Genomic DNA, 12,659 nt, shown 5'->3' on the forward strand with positions numbered 1-12,659 from the left:
GGGCTTATTTCACTTACGGGGAAGGCCCCTCTTTGGTACAGCGAGTCACGCTGAAAGTGGTGGAATGAGGAAGGGCTCAGGAGGCAGACAAATCCGGATTCGGAAGTGGCCATTTACCATCTGAGACTGGGCCCGATCCATTCTTACCTCTCGGAGCTTCATTTTTGCATCCCTAGGTGGGGCACCTTCACCTCACACCCAGGACGGAGGCAGGCGGAGTGCGGGGATAAAGACGGGCTGCACAAGATCCGCACTCAAAGCCAGGTTCCCTCCCTTTCCCGGCTCTCTCCTCGTAGACTTCAAATTCCGTTCCAGGTTCACCAACAACCTCTCTCTTCCTCAGGCCATCCCCTGTGCCCAACCTGGGATGACAGCCACGGCAGGGCTGCGGTACCGGGGCCCCACAGGCTGGGCGGGACTCACCTCCAGGGGGCGCCACTCAGACACTACAATGGGAATGACGCCCAGGAGCGGTGCCTGCCTCCTCTCCTTCTCCGTGGCTACCACTCGTCTCAACTTCTTCCCCGGGCATTCCCAGACTTCTTGGACCCCACTGCTTTCTCCTTACTCAAGTCCTCTGTGCTGCTCATGTGACTAGCAGTGAAAAATGAATCCAGCTTTGAACCAGCGATTTTACAGCGAACTGCTCTCCAGTGTCACGTGTCTTTCAGTCTCGTCTCCCTATCGTCAAGGTAAATTTTTAGATGCAAAAGCGATCTTTCGTATTTTACATTTTTCCTACAGAACGACGCACACTGACTAACTCAAGAATTCACAGGGTGTTCAGCTGAGACATGTGGCTGGAAAGAGATCAACACCCCAGAAGGAACCCTGCATGTGCAGGTACAAACCGTAATAATCAAGACCTCAGAGCAGGTGGCAGGGCCAGACAAAAGGGCAGAAAGAACCTTCACAGAAGATCAAATATCACCACCTGACTTGTGCCTTACAGTAGTTCACAAGCACTCTGACGTCCTTAACAAAACCAAAAAGCTAATAAGGCTCCGACCAGGAACTGTGTGACTTTTTAGAGACTGGTCAATTCCTGTCTCACTACATGACACCTCCACACCCCCTCAAAGCAGTTTTCTTTACAGCCTCACCACTTCCGACCCCTGATTTGCTGAGTCAGCTCTGTATTTACAAGTTCCAACAACAAAGCCATGCACCTGCTCAAGCTGGCACCTTGGTTCTAGCACCTGCGTCCTCCCCAGACCTGATTCTAAGGTCTTGAGCAGAAGGTGCCACATGCACTTGTAGGTTGACCCCTTTATGCAATTAACAGAGGACCAGAGGTGTGATGCGTGGTCAGGACCCATGAGATGTCTTGTTCTGGGCTATGTATTTCGTATTAACACTTTTCCCACTCACAATAACCCTATGAGGTCTCTCCATCCTCAGGTTGAGGCAAAGACAGGTTAATAACTTAACCACAACAAGAATCATCAAGATTTGAAAATTATTCTGTCAAGTCTAGAGACCATACCCTCTCCATTAACTCCACCCTCTCTTTGTAAAAAGCAATCAGGCAAGCGAGCTCATGTGGTTTACAAAGAACCTTTTCATGTTCTCCTCCGATAAATAAAAATGTTTACCCAACTTATCCTTCGTTACTGCTTTTATTTCTTTTGTCTCAGTTTAAACTCCAGCACGCCTACAATTTAGGACCAATTTCTGTTCTCTGGTCTCTATATTCTGTATTTCTTCCTCATGATCCTTTGTCTTTTCCCTCTGGATTCTGTGAGTTACTCAACTTTGTCCTTCAGATCACTAACTGCATTTCCTGTGATGTCAACTGAGTCCTTTGTCCCCAGTTTGAATTTAATTATGTTACGGGATTCTGGATGTCCCTGCATCATTTCAAGCAACTCCCTTTCCATCTTTGCCCTTACTGTGATGACTTCTCTGCAGATGTAATTAAAGCCCCTAATCAGTTGATTTAATAAGGAAGATTATCCCAGATAATCTGGGTAGGTCTAACTCAATCAGCTGGAAGGCTTTAAAAGCAGGGCTGAGGTTTCCCCTGGAGGATGGCCTGAGCCTGTGCTCTTGGAACTCCAGTGTGCTCCGGATCTCCCCTTCCTGACTCACTGAGGATGTCAATTTTGGCTCATTTCAGCGGGTCTGAGCTTGCCCATGGTCTTCTCTACTCCTGCCCTGCGAATCTTGGACCTCCTTAACCAGCCCCCACAATCGTGTAAGCCACGCCATGCATGAAGTCTTAATGCACATTTCTCCTGCTCGTTCTGATGCGCTGGTTGAACCCTGACCGAGGGGGGCTTCCGGCATATTAAACAGATACTCCCTAAACTTACTGTTCTCCTGGTCGCTTCCTTTTCTAATTTCATAATAGGTCTGACTTCTTTGAGCTTTTAAAGGACAAATGCGAACGCTCTTCTAAATTTTTCTTTGGTTTCTTAAAGAAAATTATACCTGGGAGTCTTCCATCCGAATACTCCTGATACTTCTCCATTTCCTTGAGGCTGTAATTTGTTTCAGGCCATAGGTTGGTTCCCGGGCTTTTCCATTTAACCATGCTCAATCGGACAACTCTCTATGGAGGCCCGGCTTCCACCCACAGAGAAGGTAGCAGAAAATGCCTTAAGTCTCACTTGCTATCCACTTGTATACTGGAAGCGCCTCCCACACCCATTCCCTCGACCTGCAGAGAAAGCTGATGGGCCTAGCAGACATTCAGGATAAGTATGCTGCGGCATCCTTTTTCAAAGTCAGATTTTCTGATGAAGCACAATGTTCTAAATTCTGTGAACAGTATAGCAATCAAAGACTACATATGTTTTTCCCTCCCCATCAATCCACCTAAATGCCCTGCTCACAGTACTCTCTGAATTCATATCTATGTGATTCCAAAATCACCATTCTCTCTGCTGTTCTGCACTGCCCCGTGGATCAACCTGCAGTCCCGCACGAGGCAGGAATTCTCGCACTCCACGGGGAAGGAAAACGGTGGGCCGGTGTGAGCAATGGGCTTGTCGAAAAGGACACCTGTAGCTCTGCCACACAATCAAGGTTTGAGAGGCAACAAAACCTTTTGGAGCTGAAGTCCTGCCATGACCAGGAAGTGCTTGTCCTGGAAATCAACAGATATTAACCCTCTGCCAAGAAAAAAAATCCCCAGTGGTGTTTTTATATTTTATTATTTTATTTTTTAGCAACAATGATAGCTGAAAAAGGATACAAATATTAGAGAGTGTAGCTAAGGAAAAAGTCCCACGGAAGGGGTGTGGGAACTAAAACACCAAACAATTGGGTTGAGGTTCTAGTAACCAACGTCAGATACACAGAACTGAGACCGCCCTGGCTGTTTCTGGTGCAGTCTTTTTTAAACCTGTCTAATCCTTCTCTCCACCCAAACTTCTCCTTGTGGGGAGGATTCCCACCCCAAAAGATGATAAGATCTTTTCAGTCAGTCACATAATACCGTGACTAAGAACGAAGATCTCCCCTGGGACGTTTCTCCTCCACCCTTTCTTCAGAGCTAGTCTGCAGTGGGCCAGCCCCTGCTACCCTACAGGGTCTTTCAGGTGAAAATCATCATCTCCATTCACCCGACCTTGGACCTTCGACCTTCGATAGCCACGGGACGAACTGAGCAGCAGGGACAAGGAAGTGAGACCTGGTCACTCACAGGGAGGATCTCCCTGCCCCATCATTCACCCTCCACCCAGATGCAACCTTTTGCTGATGTTTAGAGCAGAATGAAGGCCAAAAGGACTGCGGAGAAGCAGCTCCTTTATGTAACTGGGGATGGAAGGACTAGACGGACAAGCTCCCTCCCTCCCGTTCGTGGTTTAAAGCGAAGAGTAACTTTAGAGATCAGTAAAAGCAAAAGCAAAACAGCCTCGTTCTGCCTCAAGGAACTGTTTTTCCCGTGCTGTCCTGTGGCAGCCTTCTACAGGACAGGTTAAGTCCCTTACAGAGCTCATCGATGCCCTGTCTCTAACAGGTTACTGGATGGTGGTCAAGGTATATTCAAAACAAAACGCTTATCCACCAGTCCACACTCTCCCAGTAGGTCTTCCTCCATTTGACAGATAAAGAAACAGGGAACCAGAGGTGAAGTACTTTGCACAAACTCTTGCAATGAAGCAAGGCTATAGACAAGTGGAGCCTACTGCCCACATGACAGTATCACCTCTAAACCAAGAGTTCTCAGCGTCATGTTCATGCCTGCTGCGCAGGGAGACCAAGAAGCCCTACATAACATGTCAGTGTTCTCCGGGTAGGCAACCAGATGCACTTCTTCCTGAGGAGAGATCTAAGCTATTTTCAAAGGAGTCACTGACCTGGAAACGGTTAAAAAGCACTGCATCTAAACACAGAGTGGGAGGGTTAACCACAAATCTCGTATGACCCCTTTGTGCAAATATCAGGCTGGGACAACTGTCAACATCCTAACCAAGTAGTCCCATTATGTAACAGGGCGCCCTGTGTACCTGCCTCTTTACCCCAGGCGACAAGCCTGCTTCGTACCTGCTTTTTTTTTTTTTTTAAGATTTTATTTATTTATTTGACAGACAGAGATCACAAGCAGGCAGAGAGGCAGGCAGAGAGAGGAGGGGAAGCAGGCTCCTTGCTGAGCAGAGAGCCCGATACGGGGCTCGATCCCAGGACCCCGAGATCATGACCTGAGCTGAAGGCAGACGCTTAACCCACTGAGCCACCCAGGCGCCCCTCGTACCTGCTTCCTTTAACAATCTTGGCAACTCACTGATGTGAGCAGAATGCTCCTTTACATTCGTCCCTCAGCAGCACGCACCTCATGACCGGTGCCGCACTGCCTTTCAGGTACCTGGTGGCACAGGCTCTAGCCCACCAGGAAGGGAACAACTCAGCTGCAGGATGGGGATCTGGCACTTGCATCAGGCTCCTGATCCTAGTTGCTGACTTCAGGGTAGGTCTATCGAGTTCCGTGCATGCATTTCACCTTCCAACATATATACACCTAACTTGTCCAGTTTTTTGTTGTTCTTTTAATTATTTGTAACTTATGTACAATGAAATTCGCTTGTGGGGGCACACAGTCCTGTGAGTCTGAACGCATGCACAGATTGTTCTAACCACCACCACCAAGACATAAAGCCGTTCCAACATCCAAAAAGCTCCCTCATGACAGCCCCCTACAGTCAGACCTCAGCCCCACTCCTAGTCCCTGGCAACTACTCATCTGTTTTCTGTTCCCATAATTCTGCCCTTTTTAGACTACCACACAAGTAGAATCACACACTACGTAACCTTTGGAAATGGGACTTTACCCAGCAAAATGCATCCAGGCTGCTGCATTTGGACCCCCAACAATTTGTCCCCTTTCTTATTTTTCAACGTTATATCCCCCTTTTTCATGAGTGGTTTCCCCCCATATGGACATATCATTACTGGTTTACATAGTCACCCAATGACCGAGATCTGGGTTGTCTGCAGTTTTGAATGATTATAAATAACGGCTGGTATGGGCATATCTGTGCAAAGATTTTCCAAGTAAACAGAAGTTTTCATTTCTCTAGAATAAATAGCCAAATGTGGAACTGCCAGGTCATATAGTAAATGCACACTTAACCTTGTAAGAAACTGCCAAACTGCCTTCTGGGGCACCTGTATCATTCTGCACTCCCACTAGCAATGTAGCAGGCACTGTTCTGAGGCCTTGCTAGCCCCTCGTATTTTTTATTTTACCCATTCTAACAGGTGGGTAACGGTACCTCACTGTGGTCTTTAACACACTTCCCTAACTATTCAAACTTGATTTAGCTTTTGCTAGTACTGCTTGAGCAATTTTGTGCAACAGAAAACGAAGAAGCACGTGGCAAGTCCACAGAAAGCTGGCAAAGCTGGCCAGTTCCCTATGAAAGGCAGGGGGGCCAAGGCCCAGAGAGGGGAAGTGATGGGCCCGAAGTATCGGACCTGTGCTCTTTCTAACAGCTCTTTTTAATCGTGGTAACATGAACAAATGATCCCACTCCTGTGCCTTCTTTCAAGACAAAAACAAAACCATAAAAACACCATGAGCCCCGTACATGACGAAGGTGACCCCTTCCTGACACGGACGTGTGCACAGCAACCAGAGTTGCTGCCGCCCTAGCAATACAGAACAGGAGAGGCTCACGGCATAAAGCCTCAACAGGAGGTTTCTGAAAAGGTGCTCTTGCCCTCGATGATGGCAAATACTTTGGTCTTTAGATCTTAGCAGTGCAGGGGTTCCTTGGTCTGTATTAATTAGACAGAGAAAAGGAAAAATGCGTCCTTCCTTGACGGGACCTTAGAGTCCACATTTCTCTTTTTATTTCACTGAGGCAGGCGGCTTGCCGCAGCCAGCCCCTGATGCTGAGGGACACCACGGCCGCCCCTGGTCACAGCACTTCAGAGGACCAAAGCGGGCAAATACCTCTGTAGCCTTCTTCCATGGGAGGAAGTCTGTGAGAGCAGCTACTGAGCACACCCCTGACCCAGTCCCCTCTGGGTGTTCCTGCTCAGGATCTGCTCCCGGGCAGAGAGGGTGACTTCTGGCCTGCTCTCCCTACGGAGTATGATGATCAGAGCTGGGTGGCCACGGAAAGGCAGTCCCGGGACTGTCCAGCTCTTTCAGGGATAAAGCAGGAAGAGGAGCAAAGCCTTCCGGCAGATGCAGCATCAGCAGCCCAATGAGCTGTCATCAGTAGCAAAGCAAACCTTCTGACCTCCATCTGTGTAACTCCTAAACCTTTCCACTCGACTTGAACTCAGGAGGGAAAGAGGGTGTTACTTATTAGACCCCAAGCATATACTCCTTCATTTAAATACAGTCATAAAACCATGACATCTAGTAGAGACGCATCTGCAACACAAATGATTATGTAGGAAAACCCCTAAGAGGAACATATGGTTACTATGCCAGTGCTTTTTTTTTTTTTTTTAAGTGGACCCCTTCCTTCCGTGAACTCTTACATGGAAAGCCAGTAGATAAAATAAGTTAAGAGTGAAACTGCTCTGGTTAAAGAAGTGTGGGGTTTCGCAGAACCCAGGCAGCTCTGCTGCTCCCCTCCCACCTCAATCCCCCATCTTTTCGTTCCTCTAATTCCATGGACTCTCTCAAAAACTTCAGAATACAATAATGAAAGCTCTTTGATAATGAATACCAAGAGGAAGACAAAAATTACTCTGCGACTGTCCTCACGAAGGACAGGTCACTTCCTGTGCTTGGGAGGACACGTGAGAACTGCAGACCCACAGCCAAGTGCCGGGTGCGCCACCCCCTGCTGCAAACAGCAGCCGCACACAGCCACACCAAGCTCCTGCTTGGGGCATTTCACTGCAAGAACAGGTTTAACAGCTCTGAGAAGAGAAGGCATCAAGGCCACCCTACTCCAGTAACCGCGAGATCTACCCAGCCACTGTGAAAGGCTTGAGGACAATGATCGTACAGAAGCAGCCACATTGAGAAACCAAAGTATTCTAAATTTGGTCTCTCTGTGGGTCATTAAGTGCTTACCCTGCAAAGTCTGATCCGTCCCCAACACGTTCCACTCTGCCGGCAGCTTCAGGTGTCTGAACGCCAGGGCGACCTTCTCGTCAAGGGAATTCACATCCCCAGATGGGGGTCCTGATCGGTCAAGAAAACGAGTGAAGTTCAGGGCCTGCTGATTCCCAGCACTGGTCGCAAGGAACTGGGCTGCATCGTACGCCTCGTCCTGGATGAACTGGAAGTCTTCTTCGGCCACCACAAACACGGGAAGGCCCTCCTTGGAAGCACAGAGCAACACCTTCACGGTCTCACAGCAGTCGTGACCTAAACGAAACACAGAGAGCAAAGAAAACAGTGTTTGAGTCCTCCTGCCGGAGAACAGTCTCAGAGTCCTCTTGCTGGGAGGAGGACAGCCTCCAAGTCCTCCCGCTTAGGAGGAGGACAGTCTCTGAGTCCTCCCACTTGGGAGGAGGATAGTTTCCAAGTCCTCCCGCTGGGAGGAGGACAGTCTCCGAGTCCTCCGCTGGGAGGAGGACAGTCTCAGAGTCCTCCCGCTGGGAGGAGGAGAGTCTCCGAGTCCTCCGCTGGGAGGAGGACAGTCTCCGAGTCCTCCGCTGGGAAGAGGACAGTCCCTGAGTCCTCCCACTTGGGAGGAGGATAGTCTCCAAGTCCTCCCGCTGGAAGGAGGACAGTCTCAGAGTCCTCCCGCTGGGAGGAGGACACTAATAGGTCCTCTTTGCTCTTCTTGCACAATACACAAGTTCTCCTTCCTAAAAGAAAGTACTTCCTCTGCTCTGACAGCAATCCAAACTTCTTTACACTTATTTTCAGCTCTTTTTCTGAACTGTTACTTGCAACTATGAATTAGTTCCCTTACTGCCAGTAAACAACTCTGTTCCCCAAATGCATCCCCTATAGCTAACGTCGGGCACTGAACAGTCTCTGAGATCCCGGGACATACTGAATTATGGCTGTTCAACTCAAACAGAGGAAAGAATGAAAGTTCAAGGACCTCGTCAGGCCTAGCAAGTCTGATACGAGTGAACTGAGCTAGATCTGGAAACCCAACGGGGAGAAAGCCACGCAGACTGGTTAATATAGGAGGATTTTTACAGATTCCCCCGCACTGCCCTATTATCACCACAGTGCAACTGATCAAATGATGAAACATTTTGAAAAGTACAAAGCTACTTGATTTTATTTCACTATTATCAGCAATTCAAGGCCTACAGAATGCACTCTGCTGTCAGATATATGTTCTTTCCTGTCATGTAATGATGCCAACAACATCACTGGTTCACACAGGGATGACGCAAAGCTGCGGCCAGAAGCCCGGTTCAGGGAGGGCAAGCGCGCCGGAGATCAGCGCCCACCGTACAGATGGGGCAGACCTCATGAGCTGCCACATACACACCGCCCCAGAGAGCTCCACTCGAGTACCATCCACACCGTTTCTGCAGGAAAGGCCTTCCTGGAGAATCAGACTCCGCTGCATTTTTAGCCTCACAGAGTTAAGTACGTACAACATGCAGATACCGTCACTGGAACACTCTGTTGTCCCTCAGCTTCCCAACACTGATCTCAACTGGCTAGAAGTACGCCCCTAACATCATGATTCTTCTTCCAAAAAACCTCTCTGGTGAGAAACGCAGAAAGGAACACGGAGCCTGTCTTTCTGCTGCGTGAGTGATGCCGCCTGGTGCTCTGCCCGACACCCCCGCAGGCCCCGGCCCGGCCCGCTTGCCTGCAGCCCCGAGCGCGCAGAGACTGCTTGTCCACGGTGGGCCGAGGCCGAGGAAGCCCTCGATAGGGCCACAGAGCTCACTTTCCATACTGTGGCCACAGGCCAGGAGAGGCTTCAGACGTGGACAGAACAGACGAAGCCTTCTGCTGCCTTTGAAAGAGAAAACTGTAATTGTTTTTCCCGTGTGAACAATGAGAATAATAAGTAAATTGATTTCCGCATACGATTCTCCAGGGCACTCTTTAAGCCCTTTACCCTGGTGACAAAAGAAATCTCTCACTGTTGTCTAACCTTAGGGTGGTTACAAGTATTTACTGACCAAGTGACTATCACGTGTCAGGCACCCACCATGTCATTTTCTCTGTACAAGAGATTTATGAGGTATGTACTGTTCTCATGTTGCAGATGACAAAACTGAGACCTCAAGAAGTAAGGTCACGAAGATATCAAGATATCATAAGAAGCAGAATCCATTATTTAAATTCAAGTCTGATGCCCAAGGACGTGGCCTAGTGTATCATGATTCAAGAGTTCTGTCCCTGCCTGCAAGGAGCCTAATACTTGAACGGAAGGCCAGTAAGACGACTGAGCAACAAGAACAGGTCCACTAACCACTGAGATCCACTTCCACATAAACACGTCACTCCACCATGTACACGTCCTGCCTTCCAAGTTGAATTCTTTCTATGAAGGCTGTAGGAGAGGGAGCATCCCCTGCCTGGTGCGTGTCTGTGCCCGCACGTGCCTCACACCCACATATGTATTTCAACTCAACGCATGTGTTGAATTTATACATTTAACATATGAAATGAAACTAGGAAAAAAACTTCTGATTTTCCTTTGAAGGGAAGCCAGCCTAATTGTATAAAACAACAATGTCAATTAGAAACAAGTCAACAGATTCAGGTAGTAGGTTTGGAGATTCTTCTGACAGAAAGTGTTTCTTTTAAACTGCTCTCTAATGGGGCACCTGGGTGGCTCAGTCAGTTAAGCATCTACCTTTGGCTCAAGTTATGATCCCAGGGCCCTGGGATGGAGCCCCGCATCTCTCTCTCCCTCTGTACTCCCCACCCTCTGCTCGTGCATGCGCTCTCTCACTCTCTCTCAAATATATAAAATCTTTTTTTTTAAAGGTTAAAAAAAAACAACTGTTTTATAACATCCAACAGCTAGATACGCACCAAGCCCAGGGCACTGGGATTGTAAGTGTGAGAGACTCAGCCCTCCGAAGGTTTACAGTCTGTAAGGGGGAATCAAACAATTTGCAGATAACTTTGAAGAAGTCAGAGTGGGATGGGTTCTAAAAGAACCACACAGTGCAACTGGTGGGAGAGGCGCAGGACATTTCCCAGGCGAGTATGAGCAGGAAGACGTCACAAGGCAGGTGGCTGCTAAGAAGCAGCTTTCTGCAGGCACCCTGCTCCCAGCTCTGCAGCCCGAGGAACGCAGATGCACGGCACCTGCCTTACCTAACGCACACGCACATCATAACTCGCAGTGTGCTGGCTCTACTTTCTGTGCTTTCCAAGTAGCCGTTCATGGACTCCTCATAGCAACTCTATGCGACAGACACTATTACTACACCATTCACCAGATACAGAGACCACCGCACAGAAGTACTAAGTCGTTTGCCCACAGTGATGAAGCTCCTGGGTGGCAGAATCAGAACTTGAGCCCACTTCCTTGCTCTAGAGTCTGCCCCTTCTCTCAAGATTTACGGGTACAAGAAGACTTGAAGAGGAAACAAGGGGACCGTGGAAGAATCGACAGGGAAGCAATAAACACACCATGCTCAAACCCTGGCTGGAAACTCTGACGCTGTGCGACCCCAGATCACCTCTGCTTCTGCAGGCCTCAGCTTCCTCATTCACTGCATGAGGGCGCAGCCCCTACGCGCCCCAGCATTTCTCTGAAGCCTGTGGGCGTCAGCAGGCAGAAGCTGGACAGGGAGAGAACGTTAACAAGAGATTCCAAGAATAGAGAACAGTTTGAAGAGCCTAAAAATGGAAGCAGGAGGTAAGTTCAAGGGATGGAAATGACAGTTTCGGGAGGATATTAACTTGGTTACACCTGGATGCTTAGTGACAGCAGAGTCCTGGGTTCAAACCAATTTCCCTTACTTCTTGGCTACGTGGCCCGAGGTAAATGAGAACACCTCTCTGTTAAATCTAGACAGTCTCCAGGTCTTACAAGTGAAGAGCAGAATTAGAAGAGTCTTCTCAGATTCTTTAATACCATCATCCAAAACACCACCACCTAGCCTCAATTCACTTCCTATGAAATAAGACAGACAGGTATAACAATAGGTATCTCAGCTGGAAGAATTACTTCAAAGTAAGAACGGTCCACGGGTCTAACTGACAACGACAGCACAGCATTACAAGCCTCAAGCCTGTGCAAAGGTGAGACACCCAAAAGCTTGAACCAGAAAGGGAGTCCCAATGTCACTAATGGCATCCATCACCCTACAAACACCTAAATACCATCCGCCTCCCTCTAAGAGCTCCTTCTATATAGACAGAGTTCATCCCATATTCCAGATCTTCAATTTCATCTCTCTCTCTCTCTCTCTCTCACACACACACACGGTGCACTGAGCGCAGAAAAGCCACTGTGAAGCCAACACCATCTTATTCAAAACCGCCAAGTGTCTGCCCAGAACTCCATCCGGCTAGGAAAGGGTGAAGACAGACGGGACAGACACAGAAGGTGGTTCACGCACACGCACGTGTGTTTACCGGCAGCCTACGCGTGCCTGGCTCTTTCCGCTGCATCAGCAGAAGTAACCGATGAGCAGGCAGATGGTAGATGGTGGCAGTGGTTGGGTGAACTACTGTCAGCTCTGTCTGTGTATACACTTCTGTGTAAAATAAAACTATGTATCAGAGGAGGACGAATGTCAGGAAAGGCCAGGAAGCAGAAACCCAGGAGCAGCGATCGGACTGTCGGCCCCGTGTTCTTCCCTACGGACATAAACTCACAATCTGAAGGACAAACTATGAATCAACCCAAGTAAAATGTGCCATCAATCCGGAATGTGTTTGGTATGATTATAGGCTCCTTTTTCAAAATAAACACTGAGGAGTAAAAAAGGAGTGGAGGCCTGAGGGTGTCCTGGACCAGCCTTTAATATTAAAAACTGAGAGTACATCGGGAGAGCGACTGCCGCTCTCAACCACAGCACTCGCCCCCGGCGTCTGGAAACCAGCACACGAGCCTGCAGGTACTACTCTCGCACACTGGGGTTTTCTATTATGCTCGATTGGGTCTCACGACTATTTTTTAATCCCTATGACCTTTCAGATAAAGCATTTAGGGGGGAAAACCCAACATGTTAAAAAACAAAGCTATGTAATACGGACCCAGTAATAAAACCCGCTGCACAAAACGTCTTGTTGCCATAAACTTGCCCTAGAGACAGGACTCTCTCCAGGGGCCATCAGCCTTCCAACTGCC

This window comes from Martes martes (assembly GCF_963455335.1).
Source record: "Martes martes genome assembly, chromosome: 7".
Classification (NCBI taxonomy): Eukaryota; Metazoa; Chordata; class Mammalia; order Carnivora; family Mustelidae; genus Martes; species Martes martes.